The sequence below is a fragment of the Odontesthes bonariensis genome, chromosome 8, assembly GCF_027942865.1.
Source record: "Odontesthes bonariensis isolate fOdoBon6 chromosome 8, fOdoBon6.hap1, whole genome shotgun sequence".
NCBI lineage: Eukaryota > Metazoa > Chordata > Actinopteri > Atheriniformes > Atherinopsidae > Odontesthes > Odontesthes bonariensis.
Genome location: NC_134513.1, coordinates 36,759,931 through 36,776,268, shown reverse-complemented (window position 1 = coordinate 36,776,268; position 16,338 = coordinate 36,759,931). Strand labels below are relative to the sequence as shown.

The following is a 16,338-nucleotide window of genomic DNA, read 5'->3' as shown; positions in this document are numbered from 1 at the left end:
AATGTGTGTGAGCCCCAGCGTGTGTGTGAGCGAGCCCCAATGTTTGTGAGCCCCAATGTTTGTGAGCCCCAGTGTGTGTGAGCCCCAGCGTGAGCAAGCCCCAGCGTGAGCAAGCCCCAGTATGTGTGAGCCCCAGCGTGTGTGAGCCCCAGCGTGTGTGAGCCCCAGCGTGTGTGAGCCGCAGCGTGTGTGAGCCCCAATGTGTGAGAGCCCCAGTGTGTGAGAGCCCCAGTGTGTGTGTGTGTGTGTGCCACAGCGTGTGAGTGAGCCCCAGTGTGTGTATGTGAGCCCCAGTGTGTGAGCGAGCCCCAGTGTGAGCCCCAGTGTGTGTGAGCCCCAGTGTGTGTGAGCCCCAGCGTGTGTGAGCCCCAGTGTGTGTGAGCCCCAGCGTGTGTGAGCCCCAGCGTGAGCCGCAGTGTGTGTGAGCCCCAATGTGTGAGAGCCCCAGTGTGTGTGTGTGTGTGCCACAGCGTGTGAGTGAGCCCCAGTGTGTGTATGTGAGCCCCAGTGTGTGAGCGAGCCCCAGTGTGTGAGCGAGCCCCAGTGTGTGAGCGAGCCCCAGTGTGTGAGCGAGCCCCAGTGTGTGAGCGAGCCCCAGTGTGAGCCCCAGCGTGTGTGTGAGCCCCAATGTGTGTGTGAGCCCCAGTGTGTGTGAGCCCCAGCGTGAGCCCCAATGTGAGCCCCGGTGTGTGTGAGCCCCAGTGTGAGAGCCGCAGTGTGTGTGAGCCCCAATGCGAGCCCCAGCGTGTGAGCCCCAGCGTGAGCGAGCCCCAATGTGTGTGTGAGAGCCGCAGTGTGTGTGAGCCCCAGCGTTAGCCTCAGTGTGTGAGAGCCCCAGTGTGTGTGAGCCCCAATGTGAGCCCCAGTGTGTGTGAGCCCTAGTGTGTGAGCCCCAGTGTGAGTGTGAGCCCCAGTGTGTGAGCCCCAGCGTGTGTGTGTAAGCCCCAGTGTGTGGGAGCGAGCCCCAGTGTTTGTGAGCCCCAGTGTGTATGAGCCCCAGCGTGAGCAAGCCCCAGTATGTGTGAGCCCCAATGTGAGCAAGCCCCAGTATGTGTGAGCCCCAATGTGAGCCCCAGCGTGAGCAAGCCCCAGTATGTGTGAGCCCCAATGTGTGTGTGTGTGAGCCCCAGTGTGTGTGTGAGCCCCAGTGTGTGTGTGAGCCCCAGCGTGAGAGCCGCAGTGTGTGTGAGCCCCAATGTGTGAGAGCCCCAGCGTGAGAGCCGCAGTGTGTGTGAGCCCCAATGTGTGTGAGCCCCAATGTGTGTGAGCCACAGCGTGTGTGAGCCCCAGCGTGTGTGAGCCCCAGCGTGTGTGTGCCCCAGTGTGTGTGTGTGTGTGTGAGCCACAGCATGCGAGTGAGCCACAGCGTGAGTGAGCCCCAGTGTGTGAGAGCCCCAGTGTGTGTGAGCACCAATGTGAGCCCCAGTGTGTGTGTGTGTGTGTGTGAGCCACAGCATGCGAGTGAGCCCCAGTGTGTGAGAGCCCCAGTGTGTGAGAGCCCCAGCGTGAGCCACAGCGTGTGAGAGCCCCAGTGTGTGTGAGCACCAATGTGTGTGAGCCCTAATGTGAGCCCCAGTGTGTGAGCCCCAGTGTGTGTGTGAGCCCCAGTGTGTGAGCCGCAGTGTGTGAGCCCCGGTGTGTGTGAGCCCCAGCGTGTGTGAGCCCCAATGTGTGTGAGCCCCAGCGAGTGTGAGCCCCAGTGTGTGTGTGTGAGCCACAGCATGTGAGTGAGCCCCAGTGTGATAGAGCCCCAGTGTGTGTGAGCCCTAATGTGTGTGTGAGCCCTAATGTGTGTGTGAGCCCCAATGTGTGTGAGAGCCCCAGCGTGTGTGTGAGCCCCAGCATGTGTGTGAGCAAGCCCCAGTGTTTGTGAGCCCCAGTGTGTGTGAGCCCCAGCGTGAGAGCCGCAGTGTGTGTGAGCCACAGCGTGTGAGAGCCCCAGCGTGCGAGCCCCAGCGTGTGAGAGCCCCAGCGTGTGAGAGAGCCCCAGTGTGTGTGAGCCCCAGCGTGTGAGAGAGCCCCAGTGTGTGTGAGCCCCAGCGTGTGAGAGAGCCCCAGTGTGTGTGAGCCCCAGCGTGTGTGAGCAAGCCCCAGTGTTTGTGAGCCCCAGTGTGTGTGAGCCCCAGTGTGAGAGCCGCAGTGTGTGTGAGCCCCAGCGTGAGCCCCAGTGTGTGAGAGCCCCAGTGTGTGAGAGCCCCAGTGTGAGCCCCAGTGTGTGTGTGTGTGTGAGCCACAGCATGCGAGTGAGCCACAGCGTGTGAGTGAGCCCCAGTGTGTGTGAGCCCCAGCGTGAGAGAGCCCCAGTGTGTGTGAGCCCCAGTGTGAGAGAGCCGCAGTGTGTGTGAGCCCCAATGTGAGCCCCAGTGTGTGTGTGTGTGAGCCACAGCATGCGAGTGAGCCACAGCGTGTGAGAGCCCCAGTGTGTGAGAGCACCAATGTGTGTGAGCCCTAATGTGTGAGCCCCAGTGTGTGTGTGAGCCCCAGTGTGTGTGTGAGCCCCAGTGTGTGTGTGAGCCCCAGTGTGTGTGAGAGCCGCAGTGTGTGAGCCCCGGTGTGTGTGAGCCCCAGCGAGTGTGAGCCACAGCATGTGAGTGAGCCCCAGTGTGTGTGAGCCCCAGTGTGTGTGAGCCACAGCATGTGAGTGAGCCCCAGTGTGTGTGAGCCCCAGTGTGTGTGAGCCCTAATGTGTGTGAGCCCTAATGTGTGTGAGCCCCGGTGTGTGTGAGCCCCGGCGTGTGTGAGCAAGCCCCAGTGTTTGTGAGCCCCAGTGTGTGTGTGAGCCCCAGCGTGTGTGAGCCACAGCGTGTGTGAGCCCCAGCGTGTGCGAGCCCCAGTGTGTGTGTGAGCCCCAATGTGAGCCCCAGCGTGTGTGAGCCCCAGTGTGTGTGAGAGCCACAGCGTGTGTGAGCCCCAATGTGTGAGCCCCAGTGTGTGTGTGAGCCACAGCGTGCGAGAGCCCCAATGTGTGAGCCCCAGTGTGTGTGTGAGCCACAGCGTGTGTGAGCCCCAGTGTGTGTGTGAGCCACAGCGTGTGAGAGCCCCAATGTGAGCCCCAGTGTGTGTGAGAGCCACAGCGTGTGTGAGCCCCAATGTGTGAGCCCCAGTGTGTGTGTGAGCCACAGCGTGCGAGAGCCCCAATGTGTGAGCCCCAGTGTGTGTGTGAGCCACAGCGTGTGTGAGCCCCAGTGTGTGTGTGAGCCACAGCGTGTGAGAGCCCCAATGTGAGCCCCAGTGTGTGTGTGAGCCCCAATGTGAGCCCCAGTGTGTGTGTGAGCCCCAATGTGAGCCCCAGTGTGTGTGAGCCCCAGCGTGCACCTGTGTGAGCCCTAATGTGAGCCCCAGTGTGTGTGAGCCCCAATGTAATCCCAAAACGGTTTAGGCCCAAAATACATCTGTGATCTGTTCAGAGAATATAAAGCCAGCAGAGCTCTTAGATCCAAGGACTCAGGTCAGCTGGTCCAGTCCAGAGTCCAGACTAAACATGGAGAAGCAGCATTTAGCTGTTATGCTGCAAACAAGTGGAACAAACTGCCAGTGGAGATTAAACTTTCACCAAATGGAGACATTTTTAAATCCAGGTTAAAGACATTTCTGTTCTCATGTGTCCATGCATGAAATCTGCATGATATCTTTGAACTTATCTGGACTGTTGCTTGTTTTTAAATTCATTTAAATGATTTTATTTGTTTCTCTTTATATTCTGCTATGTATTTTAATGCTTCTTCCACTCCCTGCTGCAATGCTTTTATTTTATGTAAAGCACTTTGAACTGTTCTGTACATGAAATGTGCTACAAATAAATTTGATTTGACTTGATTTTGATTTACCAGCACCATGCCAGTCTTGTTGGAGCAGAACACAACCATTTGAGGAGCTAATTATCACATTCACAGATCTTTGGAAACTAAATGGAACAAAGATTCTGATTAAAGGTATTTTAGGACATGAAAGGATCATTTTCATGTGGTTCAGGTGCTCAGAAGAGGAACCACATGGCAGAGAAGTGTTTTATTGTTCAGCTTGGCGTTCGTGGACTTCCTCTTTAGTGACTCATTAACTGTTTGCTCTGCAGATTCTTTCCTGTTTGTTTAATCAAACCGAGTCTGTTAATGATTACATTTCCATCCATTAGTGACTGTCTCGGGTGTTTCTGCCACCTCACACCTGACTGTTGAACTAGTGGGACCTCAGGTTCAGGCTTTCCTTTTCCATCTTCAACAAGTTTACACATGTTGGATACAGATGTTAAGATCCCTTTATTGTCACGGTCACACAAAATACACAACATTTAACCCAACACATACACAGGGTCACACACTCATGGAGACAGATGCCATACACTGGAGCCCGGGCAGCATGCCTTGCTTAAGGGCACCTGGGCCGTCCCCACTGAGCCACGGTGTTTCACACCTGAGTAAATCTGCTTCAACAACACCTTTTATTTAAATGTCACTTGGCTAATATTCAAAGGTCGACTCCTCATACAGACGTTTCCACAGCTCCTCACAGTAACCAGGCTCAGGAATAATTAACCAACCTAAACACGTCCTTTTCATTCACCTCGGTGCTTCAGCTCCGACTGACATGCAGTGACCCACAAGCGAGCTACAGTCATGTGATCATTTATGTTTACAGGACGTGTGATGATGGAAAAATGAATCCACTGTCGGAGGTGAAGCTGATGGAGTCTCTGAACGTGGAACCTAACAGCAACCAGGTGCTGCTGCTAAACATCTGTGGCTTCAACCGCCTCAAAAGCGTCGACTTCCGGTCAATAAATCATCCCCACATGTCATTAAAGGGGAACTCCGGGGCATTTGAAGCACATTTCCATTGCTAGAGGTTGTCAAATACTGATAGTAGGACACAGACAGGTGCAAATCGGCGCTCCCTGTGAAGCGATCGCGCTGTTTGCGCAGCCTGTCATGCTAACCAACTACGTGGTGGCTAGGGGCAAGCGCTAACCCTTCCACGTAAAACAACAACTTGCACACTGCAGAAACGTCACACCACTTTATAAACCATCCGACAATAAAGTCACAAGCCTTACCATCAAAACCATATGCATGGTTCTCACATTACTGGCATGGGGACGTTACAAAACAACTTTATAAACAGCATGTCACTCACCGGCTGGTTGTACGCTCGCGCATGTGAAAGCCCAAAAGAGTCGATGGAGAATAATCCCATATACAAAACAATTATCTTCTCTAGAAAAACTGCGTTCAAGTATTTAAAACATTACAACAATACATGCCCAGTAATATTGTTGTAATGTTTTAAATACTTGAACGCAGTTTTTCTAGAGAAGATAATTGTTTTGTATATGGGATTATTCTCCGACTCTTTTGAGCTTTCACATGCGCGAGCCTACAACCAACCGGTGAGTGACATGCTGTTTATAAAGTTGTTTTGTAACGTCCCCATGCCAGTAATGTGAGAACCATGCATATGGTTTTGATGGTAAGGCTTGTGACTTTATTGTCGGATGGTTTATAAAGTGGTGTGACGTTTCTGCTGTGTGCAAGTTGTTGTTTTACGTGGAAGGGTTAGCGCTTGCCCCTTAGCCACCACGTATTAGCCTCGCATGACAGGCTGCGCAAACAGCGCGATCTCCACACAGGGAGCGCAGATACGCACCTCTCTGTGTCCTACTGTCAGTATTTGACAACCTCTAGCAATGGAAATGTGCTTCAAATGCCCCGGAGTTCCCCTTTAAACCCGATTCACTCCAGCTGATCGGAGAGCCGGTATCCCGATCAACAGCCCGTCCTGAGGTGGAGTCCGTTGATTCCTCAGATAAGGTCATTTGGAGGTTTAAATGTTGGGACACCATCTATCCGCCCCCCCGCTGTGGGTCATTCAGGTCGACCAACAAGGTGGGAATGACTGTGAAAGTAAACGTTTTACAGACAGCTTCCTCTCCCTAAACCATCTCTTTGTGCAGAGCGTGTGGACATTTCATCTGACCACAGGATGAGCGGGCGGGTCGGTAAGATCAAAGTGCACCGAGGTCATCGACTCCAGAGGAGCCGAAACCTCCAAACAGCCAATGAGCCGGTTACCGTCTGTCAGATGAGACGGGAAACGTCTGGAACCGAATCACTTTTCTGCTCGTTGTTGGATACTATGGGATGTTTCTGAACCTCGGGGCGTCCCGTCGCCACGCCAGCAGAACAAACGGATCAGCTCAGAGGGCGCCGTGGCGTCCTTATCTCTGTTAGATATTAAACTGCAGCCCGGGCGAGTAAACATGTGAAGCAGCTCCATCGCCACGGCAACGCCTCACCTCAGACACACACACACACACACACACACACACACACAGGCATTGCCACGGCAACTAGTATGTCGGAACTGTCAGTAAAACAGATTTATTGAAGTCGTATGCACATTAATCTGCTGAGTTAGTATTTGGAATGAAATCAAAGATTAAATTTTCAGCTGAACTGAATGTTTTTCTGTGAAAGCATGAAAAGAAGCAGTTCTATTCCTTTCTTTGGGTTCAAGTCACGGCTGCTGTTATCACCTTTCTGAGTCTCCATGGAAACGGGACAGCTCATCGCCTCAGCGAGTCGCGATGCGTTCACGTCGGTTCGACGCTTGGAATGATGGTGCATCAGGGCCCATCTGCTCTGTGACGATTGATTAACCGCCCTGTGATTGTGCAGCAGCATCGAGGCCACGTCGCTCTGCTGGGAGCCGCTTCTCATTTATCTGCCTGTAACCTACATACTGAGTGAACCCTGCTGCACCGACGGGTCCACCAGAGACCAGAGCCCCCCCACGAGTCTTAAAGGCACCAGTACACAGATCGTTTGGCTCATAAAGAGACACTTTAAGATACTTTCTCTGTAGCCATTCGTCTTATTTAATATTACTGAACTTCACATTTTAAAAAAGATACTTGATCAGGTTTCTTGTGATGTTTTTTTTTTTTCCTGAAATCATCATTGGGCATCCTGGAGCCTGGATTCAGGGCAGACGTTCTGTGTAGTTTGACACCCGTCGATCACACAACAAAAACAAATCAGCAGCAAATCTGACCACAAATCTGAAGAAGAGTTAAGCACAGAAGCCAAATAATCCCTCCACGTCAGCCTTCAAACCCACCAACAGGAGTTCAGGAATTCAGAACCTTATTCCCGTTTAACAGACCTTTGTCAGCTAATCACAATTACATTTGTAAAGACAACAAATTATAGCGTTTTTACATGAGAAGAAGTGTTTAAAATGCAGGCGTCCTCACAGGGAACAGGCCTGTAAGCTCCAACTACACCCAGGAGTGGCGTTACAGTCTGCAGTCTGCCGTGGACGTCAGCTTCTGATCTTTTTGACATAATCAGATTTGTTTGTCCATCTCATCTTTTTGTCTGAGTTGTTCGTGACAGTTTTAAGAGCTTCTGTGTGAGACGTTACAGTTGATAAATGTGTTTCTGTAAAGGAAAAGCAAACTGTGTGCACCGTTGTAGCCTCACTCAGTAAAATTACCGTGTTTACCAGGGTGTTGTGTGCCGTTAGCCTTTAACAGTTCCTGCTGCCCACAGATTCTGAACAAAGCTAATTGTTATACTTACTTCTCATTTTTTAGCTAAGTTACACAAACGGCTTCCCTATTTTTACAATGTTTTTGCTAAGTTTAACTGACATCTCTTACTGCCCACAGTTTTTGAGCTAAGCTACTTGTTTTCCCCTGGCTTCCAGGGTTTGAGCCTAACTAGGATAATTGTTTTCCTTTACTTTCCATTTTTTAGCTAAGCTACACCAACAGTTTCCCTATTTTTACATTGTTTTTGCTAGGTTTACTAACTGATACCATACCCATCGAGTCTGAGCTAAGCTAGGCTAATTGTTTTCCTTTGCTTTCCATTTTTTAGCACAAAAAAAAAAAAAAAAAAAAAAAAAAAAAAAACTTTCTCCATTTTTACAAGGTTTTTGCTCGGTTTACATCCAGGTTTCACTGCAAACGGAGTCTGGCCTGTTTTCCTCTGCTTTGAGTGTTTTTGTCAAGCTTATCTAACAGTTCCCACTGCCAGAGTTTGAGCTAAACTAGAGTAGTTGCTCCTTCCCCCCCTCCCGTTTCCATTGTTTCAGCTAAGCTAATTGTTCCCCCCACCCCCCGTTTCCATTGTTTGTGCAATCAAAACAGCTTCACCACCGCTGGCTGTTTTTAACCTAAGCTGCTATCGACGCTGGTCCTGCAGCTGTGACACTGGACTCAGCAGCACATGTTCACCATCTGACCTGATTTCACAGCGACACAAAGTACTTTTTCACCTGCAGTGTGGTTTCAGAGCAGCTCTATAAGGGCCTGAACACTGAAGGAGGCTAAAAATAATCCACAATAATCCTGAAAGTGCTGAAGTCTTCATTCCTGCACAGAGGGTCAGCACACACATTAAGGCTCAAAGAAACGGCCTTATTACCTCTGCACAGTACCACGAACAGTACCACAGGCAGTACCCAGAACAGTACCACACAAAATACTACAGGATACCACACACAGTACCACACACATTAAGGCTCAAAGAAACGGCCTCATTACCTCTGCACAGTGGGAGAACAGTACCACACGCGTCGCTGCAGGATACCGCACGCGTCGCTGCAGGATACCACACGCGTCGCTGCAGGATACCACACGCGTCGCTGCAGGATACCGCACGCGTCGCTGCAGGATACCGCACGCGTCGCTGCAGGATACCGCACGCGTCGCTGCAGGATACCGCACGCGTCGCTGCAGGATACCGCACGCGTCGCTGCAGGATACCACACGCGTCGCTGCAGGATACCACACGCGTCGCTGCAGGATACCACACGCGTCGCTGCAGGATACCACACGCGTCGCTGCAGGATACCACACGCATCGCTGCAGGATGCAGGATACCGCACGCGTCGCTGCAGGATACCACACGCGTCGCTGCAGGATACCACACGCATCGCTGCAGGATACCACACGCGTCGCTGCAGGATACCGCACGCGTCGCTGCAGGATACCGCACGCGTCGCTGCAGGATACCGCACGCGTCGCTGCAGGATACCACACGCGTCGCTGCAGGATACCACACGCGTCGCTGTAGGATACCGCACGCGTCGCTGCAGGATACCGCACGCGTCGCTGCAGGATACCACACGCGTCGCTGCAGGATACCACACGCGTCGCTGCAGGATACCACACGCGTCGCTGCAGGATACCACACGCATCGCTGCAGGATACCACACGCATCGCTGCAGGATGCAGGATACCGCACGCGTCGCTGCAGGATACCACACGCGTCGCTGCAGGATACCACACGCGTCGCTGCAGGATACCACACGCATCGCTGCAGGATACCACACGCGTCGCTGCAGGATACCACACGCGTCGCTGCAGGATACCACACGCATCGCTGCAGGATACCGCACGCGTCGCTGTAGGATACCGCACGCGTCGCTGCAGGATACCACACGCGTCGCTGCAGGATACCGCACGCGTCGCTGCAGGATACCGCACGCGTCGCTGCAGGATACCGCACGAGTCGCTGCAGGATACCGCACGAGTCGCTGCAGGATACAGCACGAGTCGCTGCAGGATACAGCACGAGTCGCTGCAGGATACCACACGAGTCGCTGCAGGATACAGCACGCGTCGCTGCAGGATACAGCACGCGTCGCTGCAGGATACCACACGCGTCGCTGCAGGATACCGCACGCGTCGCTGCAGGATACCGCACGCGTCGCTGCAGGATACCACACGCATCGCTGCAGGATACCACACGCTAGTGCTGGGCGGTATGACCAAAAATACATATCACGTTTTTTTTTTTTCATGCATAATTAGGTGTTCACAGCATTTTCTACAGATTGAGAACAGAATTAAAAATTTAAATAAAAATTCTTCAAAATAATTCCTTCGTTAATAATTGGTCACACAGACCTTTATTGTATTAATACTCACATCTTCATTGTAAACAAATGAATAACATAGCTAATTACACTGGTGGGACTGTTCAGCTGTTTCAGACTGATACCTCCGGTTCAGGCTGCTCCTCATCCTCAACACGCACGTCTCTTTTTCAATCGCGGCAAATATTTTTCAATACTCATCTGGATTGAAGCAGCAAACATTCAGTGTAAGAGTTTAAAAAACCTACTTTATTTGATTCACAGCTGCTAGTGTTTAGACCTCGACAACCCAACTACATTTTTTATTTATTTTTTTTTTTACGGCAAACTTGCGACTAGTTAACTTTATAAAGAAGGCGTAATCGCTTGTTTGCTATGGGTCGGGTCGGGACAACATTGTATTCAAAATATTTTTATAGGACTTTTTAATGTGTGATTTTATAAAGGTGCACCTGATACCAACCTTTCGTGAATTTCGCCAGCCGTCTTCTTTCGGTTGAGCTAATCTAACGACGCTGAAGCTAGCAAGCTTCCACGCTTCCAGGGAAGCACGGAGGGGAGGGGCTGTGTGTGTGTGTGTGTGTGTGTGTGTGTGTGTGTGTGTGTGAGTAGGCTATGTGAGAGAGACGCATGACTGACAGAGACGGAGGGAGAGCAGGGAAAGGAAATGCAGCTTAACGAATACGAGTATCTTTTAAATAGAGTTAAAAATAGACAGTAAACATGTGTGTTTAGAAGCGCAACACTGAAAAGGGTCCCGTCTCAAACAATGTCGCGCGATGCAGCGTTCCCCCCGATGTGTAATTAAATACACCGGTATATTAAAAATTCATATCATAATGAAATTATAAACCGGTATTCGGTGTGAACCGGTATACCGCCCAGCACTACAACACGCGGCGCTGCAGGATACCACACGCATTACTACAAGCATTTTCTACCACAGAGAGCTGGAGGAGGAGATGGGTTTCATCTGATCAATGATAAGGAATCTCTTTAAAGCTTCACTGTATGAAAACACTAAAATACATACTACTGATCATTGTCATGATTGAATCTAATGGCTTTGTGGATGTTAAGGACAAATCAATGATGCCTTCTTGTCTTTTTGAGGAAAAAAACCCTTAAAACTCTAAGATTTGTCAAAAAAAACCTGAAAAAGTCCAAACATTCAGTCAACTTTGCTGAAGACATTTTGTTTGTCAGTGTTTTTGCTTGAAACAGTTAATCATTGACCAGAAAAGTTGCTTATGAACAGTCTCTGCTCCAGTTAAAGGATAAGACCGGTTTTTTGACATTGGGCCCTTGATTTCACATTATAACATGATGTTCTACTCACCCCTGCTTGTTGTTGAACATTTGGAGCTGTTCCGAAGATATTCGCGAGGCGTCTGGCTGTTCTCTTGAGATATTCGGCCATGAAACGGTTTCCTATGGGCAAGCTTATACAGGCACAAACTATGCTGTTTATAATTTATTAATTACTGTACACTAGCACTGATAACGTGGAGGTGCGTCGCTTACTTAAAAAAATCCGGGTTATTGTCATTTTGATTTTTTTGTAAAGTGGGTGTTACTGACGTCCTCGTCGTGCTACTGCCACAGACAGCCCACAGACCTGCTGCCTATTTATTCATTCGGCTAAAATTCAAAATTAGTAACCCGGATTTTTTTAAGTAAGCGACGCACCTCCACGTTATCAGTGCTGGTGTACAGTAATTAATAAATTATAAACAGCATAGTTTGTGCCTGTATAAACTTGCCCATAGGAAACCGTTTCATGGCCGAATATCTCAAGAGAGCAGCCAGACGCCTCTCGAATATCTTCGGAACAGCTCCAAATGACCAACAACAAGCAGGGGTGAGTAGAACATCATGTTATAATGTGAAATCAAGGGCCCAATGTCAAAAAACCGGTCTTATCCTTTAAAGCAATACTATGTAACTTCTCAAAAAGCCCACTCTGGAGCTCCCCCTACAGGCTTGGAGGTAATGTACGGTTACACTGTCGTAAATACAACACCCTTTCACTTCACTTTCACGTTTGTTGACGAACCGGCGAGGAGTCAGAGGTGCAAGCTATGTCGAACGAGAAGGTAAGAGTAATCAAATGTACCTGGGAGCGTGAGGGGGGTCTATTTGTTTTTGCGGTAGGTGTGCCAGAAAGCAAGTCGAAGTACTTCCGCTCAGCTCCCGGGCCGCTCCAGCAAAGTTACATAGCGCAGTTTTTCCAACTCAGACCCCCGAAGGGCATAGGAGACAGGCCAATCGTAATATTAAAACTCATTCTAGCCGCACAATTTTTTTCAAGCTGTTATTTTAAGGTAGAAATGTTACATAGTATGCTATAAGATTAGAAACACAAAAGCAACCAGACACACATCAACACATGACCAAGAAGCAGTGAAGTTTCAGAGCCTGAAACAGAGGAGCGTTCACTCATTTGAGTTTGATTCTTAGTTTATCTTCCTTGTGTCCCCTTCAGGTTCCGTTTCTGAACTCATTTCAGACGTTTTAAACGCACGAGGAGGCTGCATTACTGCGTCTGCTCTGGATCCAGGTCAGGTGGACGGGACGAAGGTTCACTTCCTGTTTGTCTCAACAACCACATGCTCAGAGGTAAACAAGCTCCGCCTCCTTCCAGTGACATCACACATTCTAGTAGGCGTCAGTTTTTAAACGATGAAACTGAACGCTCAGAGTAGGGGTGCGCGATCTGACAATATAAAATCGTGACTGGCGAGGAAGAGTGGAGAATCGCAGGCGATCTACCAAATTAGAGAAACCGTATAGATCGCCTCTGCCAATCAGCGCAATGATTTTTTTTTTTAATGCTGGTGTATGGTGTGTGTCCCCGCTAAAAGACACGGATACAGATGTCCAGTTTGTGGTGGATTTATTTGGCATTTACACACAATAAACCCAGGGTGTACAGGCTAATGTTAGGTGAAAACAGCAAAGGGAAATTACAAGCTGCTCACTGCTGCATCGGGAGGAGAAACAAAACTTTACAGCGACATCGTCTCACGCACAGGTGCGGTACATTCAGGAACATCGGGTGCGTTCATGAACGTTGGACGTATGAAAACTCACCGTAAAACACAATATAATTTAACTGAAAATAACCAAACAACATGGGCTTTCTAACAGGTGGAGTCAAGTCGTCAGTGGTTTGTTTTTCTATTTCCGGTTGCTTCACTCTCACTGTGTCATCAATTAGATCATTATTTTTCATCTTGAATTGGGTTACAGTTGAATAAATTGTTGATTGCCAAATTCTTTCTTTTACTCCTTAGCTCTTCTGTGGTTCAGCATGTCGACTTAACTCTGCTGTAATTGGTCTTTCTTTTTTTTTTTTGGATGGAAGATCGTGATAAAAAAAAAAAAATCGAAATCGTGATTTTATGCAAAAAAATCGTGATACAACATTTTTTCCATATGGCCCACCCCTAGCTCAGAGTATCAGATCCATCTTTAGGAAGCATCATCACCATCATCACCCCGAGGAGCCGTCAGGACAAACTGGGTCAGATGACCCGCAGCGCTGCCTCTGATTGGCTTCTCCGACACTCCAGTCTCACATTAAAAACAGAAATCTGATGTTCTCAAAGACAAACTGCGGTGCAGCTTACCTGTTACCGGTCCACAGGAGAGAACCAGAACCGGCAGTTTGTCTGCGGCAGGACGGAGCGGATTACTGCAGAACCAGGTCGAGCTGCTGCAGACTGTCCACCCGTTTAAGCCTCCAACTAATGACTAATGATGGACAGGTGGGGGAGGGGCGGGGCTTATAGGTGAGCCAACAGGTGGCAGATGGCGAGGAAACACTGACCCGACTTAAAGCTGAGAGACAGAATGACCCGGTTACAGAACTTTATCCTCCGTTCTGCCCTTTAACTGCATTTATTTTTCTATACTTTTAGATTCTTTATTATATGATTGATCAATACTTTAATTTGCACTAAATACATTCTTATTGTCATTCTTTATATTCATGAAGACTTTCTCATGTTGGAATAAACTGTTTCACTTTAATCAGATTAAATGAATCAAATACGAGGATTTTATTTGAACTTAAATTAGAAAATAAACCATAGAAAAAATAATTATTGATAAATCCTCGGATCAATCGATCGATTTCCACTTTTTTCTGAAGTTTAAACTCGCTTTGTTTTTTAATAAAAACTTTATTAAATTGATTATGTTCAGACTTGAACTTTACACGTTGACATTAACCTGCCTTCCATCTACGGATGAGGTCACAGCTTTCCCTGCAGGCCACGCCCACCATGCCCTCCTATATCAATAAAAGTTCCTGCAGTTTTCACTTCCTGTTTTTCATCTTTTGGTGACATCACAGCTGCTTCAGACTCTGAACTGAACCTTTAATACTCTAACTTTCTGTTATTGATCAGTAAACGATCAGAAACTGATCTTTGACCCGATCACGGCTGTGTGAGGGACTCTCCACCGATCTGATCTTTGAACACCCCGTCATTCCCACAGATCCATTTCAACAGGTCCTGAACCAGCTATTCAGATTATTGATCAGCAGATTACAGATTAAACAGATGATTGATCAGCTGATCAGAGTCGACATTCAGAGGAACTTGTACATGAGACCTGTTCTCGGGTCGGGGAAAAAAAGACCCAAGTTTCCTTTTCCCAAAAATAAAGGTTCTCATCCCAACGAGGAACATTCAGTTCACTGAACACAGCTTCCCGTTCCCAAAAATAAACTTAATCTTTTGATGTGGAAACTGTTTAAAATCAGTTTCCTGAAAAAAAAAAAAAAAAAAAAAAAAACTTACATTTTTAGAGAGTTTCCTGCCAGCCATTCAGCCCTGACTAACTGTTCAAAATCCACCACCAGAACTGGACCCAGGTGTTCCCTGACCACAGGTGTTCCCTGACCACAGGTGTTCCCTGACCACAGGTGTTCCCTGACCACAGGTGTTCCCTGACCACAGGTGTACCCTGGGACCCGTTCAGTCTGAACTTTCTGAGTTACAGTAAATCTCTCAGGAGGATCTGTGGCATAAAATCAGACGACGTCGTGCAACTCGACTCCTGATCGGTTTCCCGTTTCACACCGTGATCCCAGCAACACCTGGCAGGTACGGTTACATCACCCCGTCACCACGGCAACCACACACACACAAACAGGATGGGCTCCCAGGGACCGCCTGGTAACAGAAGCCGTGTGGGATGTTTTCACCTTGATGAAGAAGAAGGTGAGAAACATCCAGAAAACAGTCAGAAACAGCCCGTCAGGTCGGCTCGCACGGCGCCGATCCAGGACCGGCTGTGGCCTCCAAACCCGCTCCGACTGACCTCTGACCCAAACCAGCTCAGAGCTCCCTGCAAAGAGAAAAACATCCGACAGGTGTGACGGGCCGGTCTGTCGGAGCAGAACCGAACCCTCTGATCACTCAGGGTTCTGCTGCTCAGGGTTCTGCTGCTCAGGGTTCTGCTGCTCAGGGTTCTGCTGCTCCTCAGGGTTCTGCTGCTCCTCAGGGTTCTGCTGCTCCTCAGGGTTCTGCTGCTGTTTCTGCATTTTAAGCTCAGAACCGGACAGCTGCAGGACTTCTGGGTTCAGAACCTCAGACTCTGCTTCAGCCACAAAGAGGCAAAACTACAGAAAGATCCACAGGAACCGCAGGCAGATGCAAAGACGCACGGACCGGCGACAAAGCGACAGAACATGACCCCAGATGCAGGACAGAAACAAACACATGACGTCAGACAGGTGCAGCACGAGACAAACGGGATCCAAACAGAAACATCCAGAACACTACTGAAGCCGCACAGCACGCGCGTGTGCGCACACCTGAGCCCCGCTCCACCTGCACAGGTCGCCCAGCTGCCCCCCTCCACCGTCAACTGTCACAGCGCAACCTCTGCTGGCCAGAACCGGAACCAGAACCGGAACCGACCGCCTGCGGCCACATGAACCCTGACCACCAAACAAAAGGCCGGGGGCACGCGCCTGGTGGCGGGACCCCGCACACACCTGTGAGCCGTTCACCTCGGCTGGTTCTGCCAGGTTCTGCCAGGTTCTGAGACCCGAACACCTGGTACCAGCAGCAGGTGTCCATCACCCCCCGAACACGGAGGGACGGAAACACGAAGCCGAGCTTACCTGCAGGTAAGAATCCCCGCGCGGTCAGAACCACATGGCACACAGCAGCTCCTCTGCCCTGGTCCGGTCCGGACACGTCGTGTTTCACCGCGTCCTCGCAGAGTGTGTGTCCGACAAACTGCGCTCCTGTCCGGCTGAGGGAGTTTCCAGCGGCGGCGCGACCCGGAGGAAAGTGCACTTGACTTAGGATCGCGTTTAAATGAGTGAAGGATAGTGGTTCCTGAGTGCTGACTGACAGGCGGAGAACACGCCCCCCCCCCATTCCTGAGTGCTGACTGACAGGGGGGGGGGACACGCCCCTTCCGCTTTCGGTC

At 49.8% G+C, this 16,338-nt stretch overlaps 1 protein-coding gene across 6 annotated transcripts in view; it reads right to left on the bottom strand.

Moving 5' to 3' along the window:
- The window catches only part of eps8a (EGFR pathway substrate 8a, signaling adaptor), a 62,641-nt gene extending 46,437 nt beyond the window's left edge, over window positions 1–16,204 (bottom strand). For 5 of the 6 annotated variants that reach the window (XM_075472347.1, XM_075472352.1, XM_075472353.1 and 2 more), the window contains exon 1: window positions 16,025–16,204. The gene's annotated coding sequence lies outside the window, so the exon portion shown is untranslated. Of the gene's footprint in view, window positions 1–15,100; window positions 15,240–16,024 lie in introns of those variants that run through there. The other variant, XM_075472350.1, reaches the window with a different exon arrangement.
- Window positions 16,205–16,338: the final 134 nt, after the last annotated feature.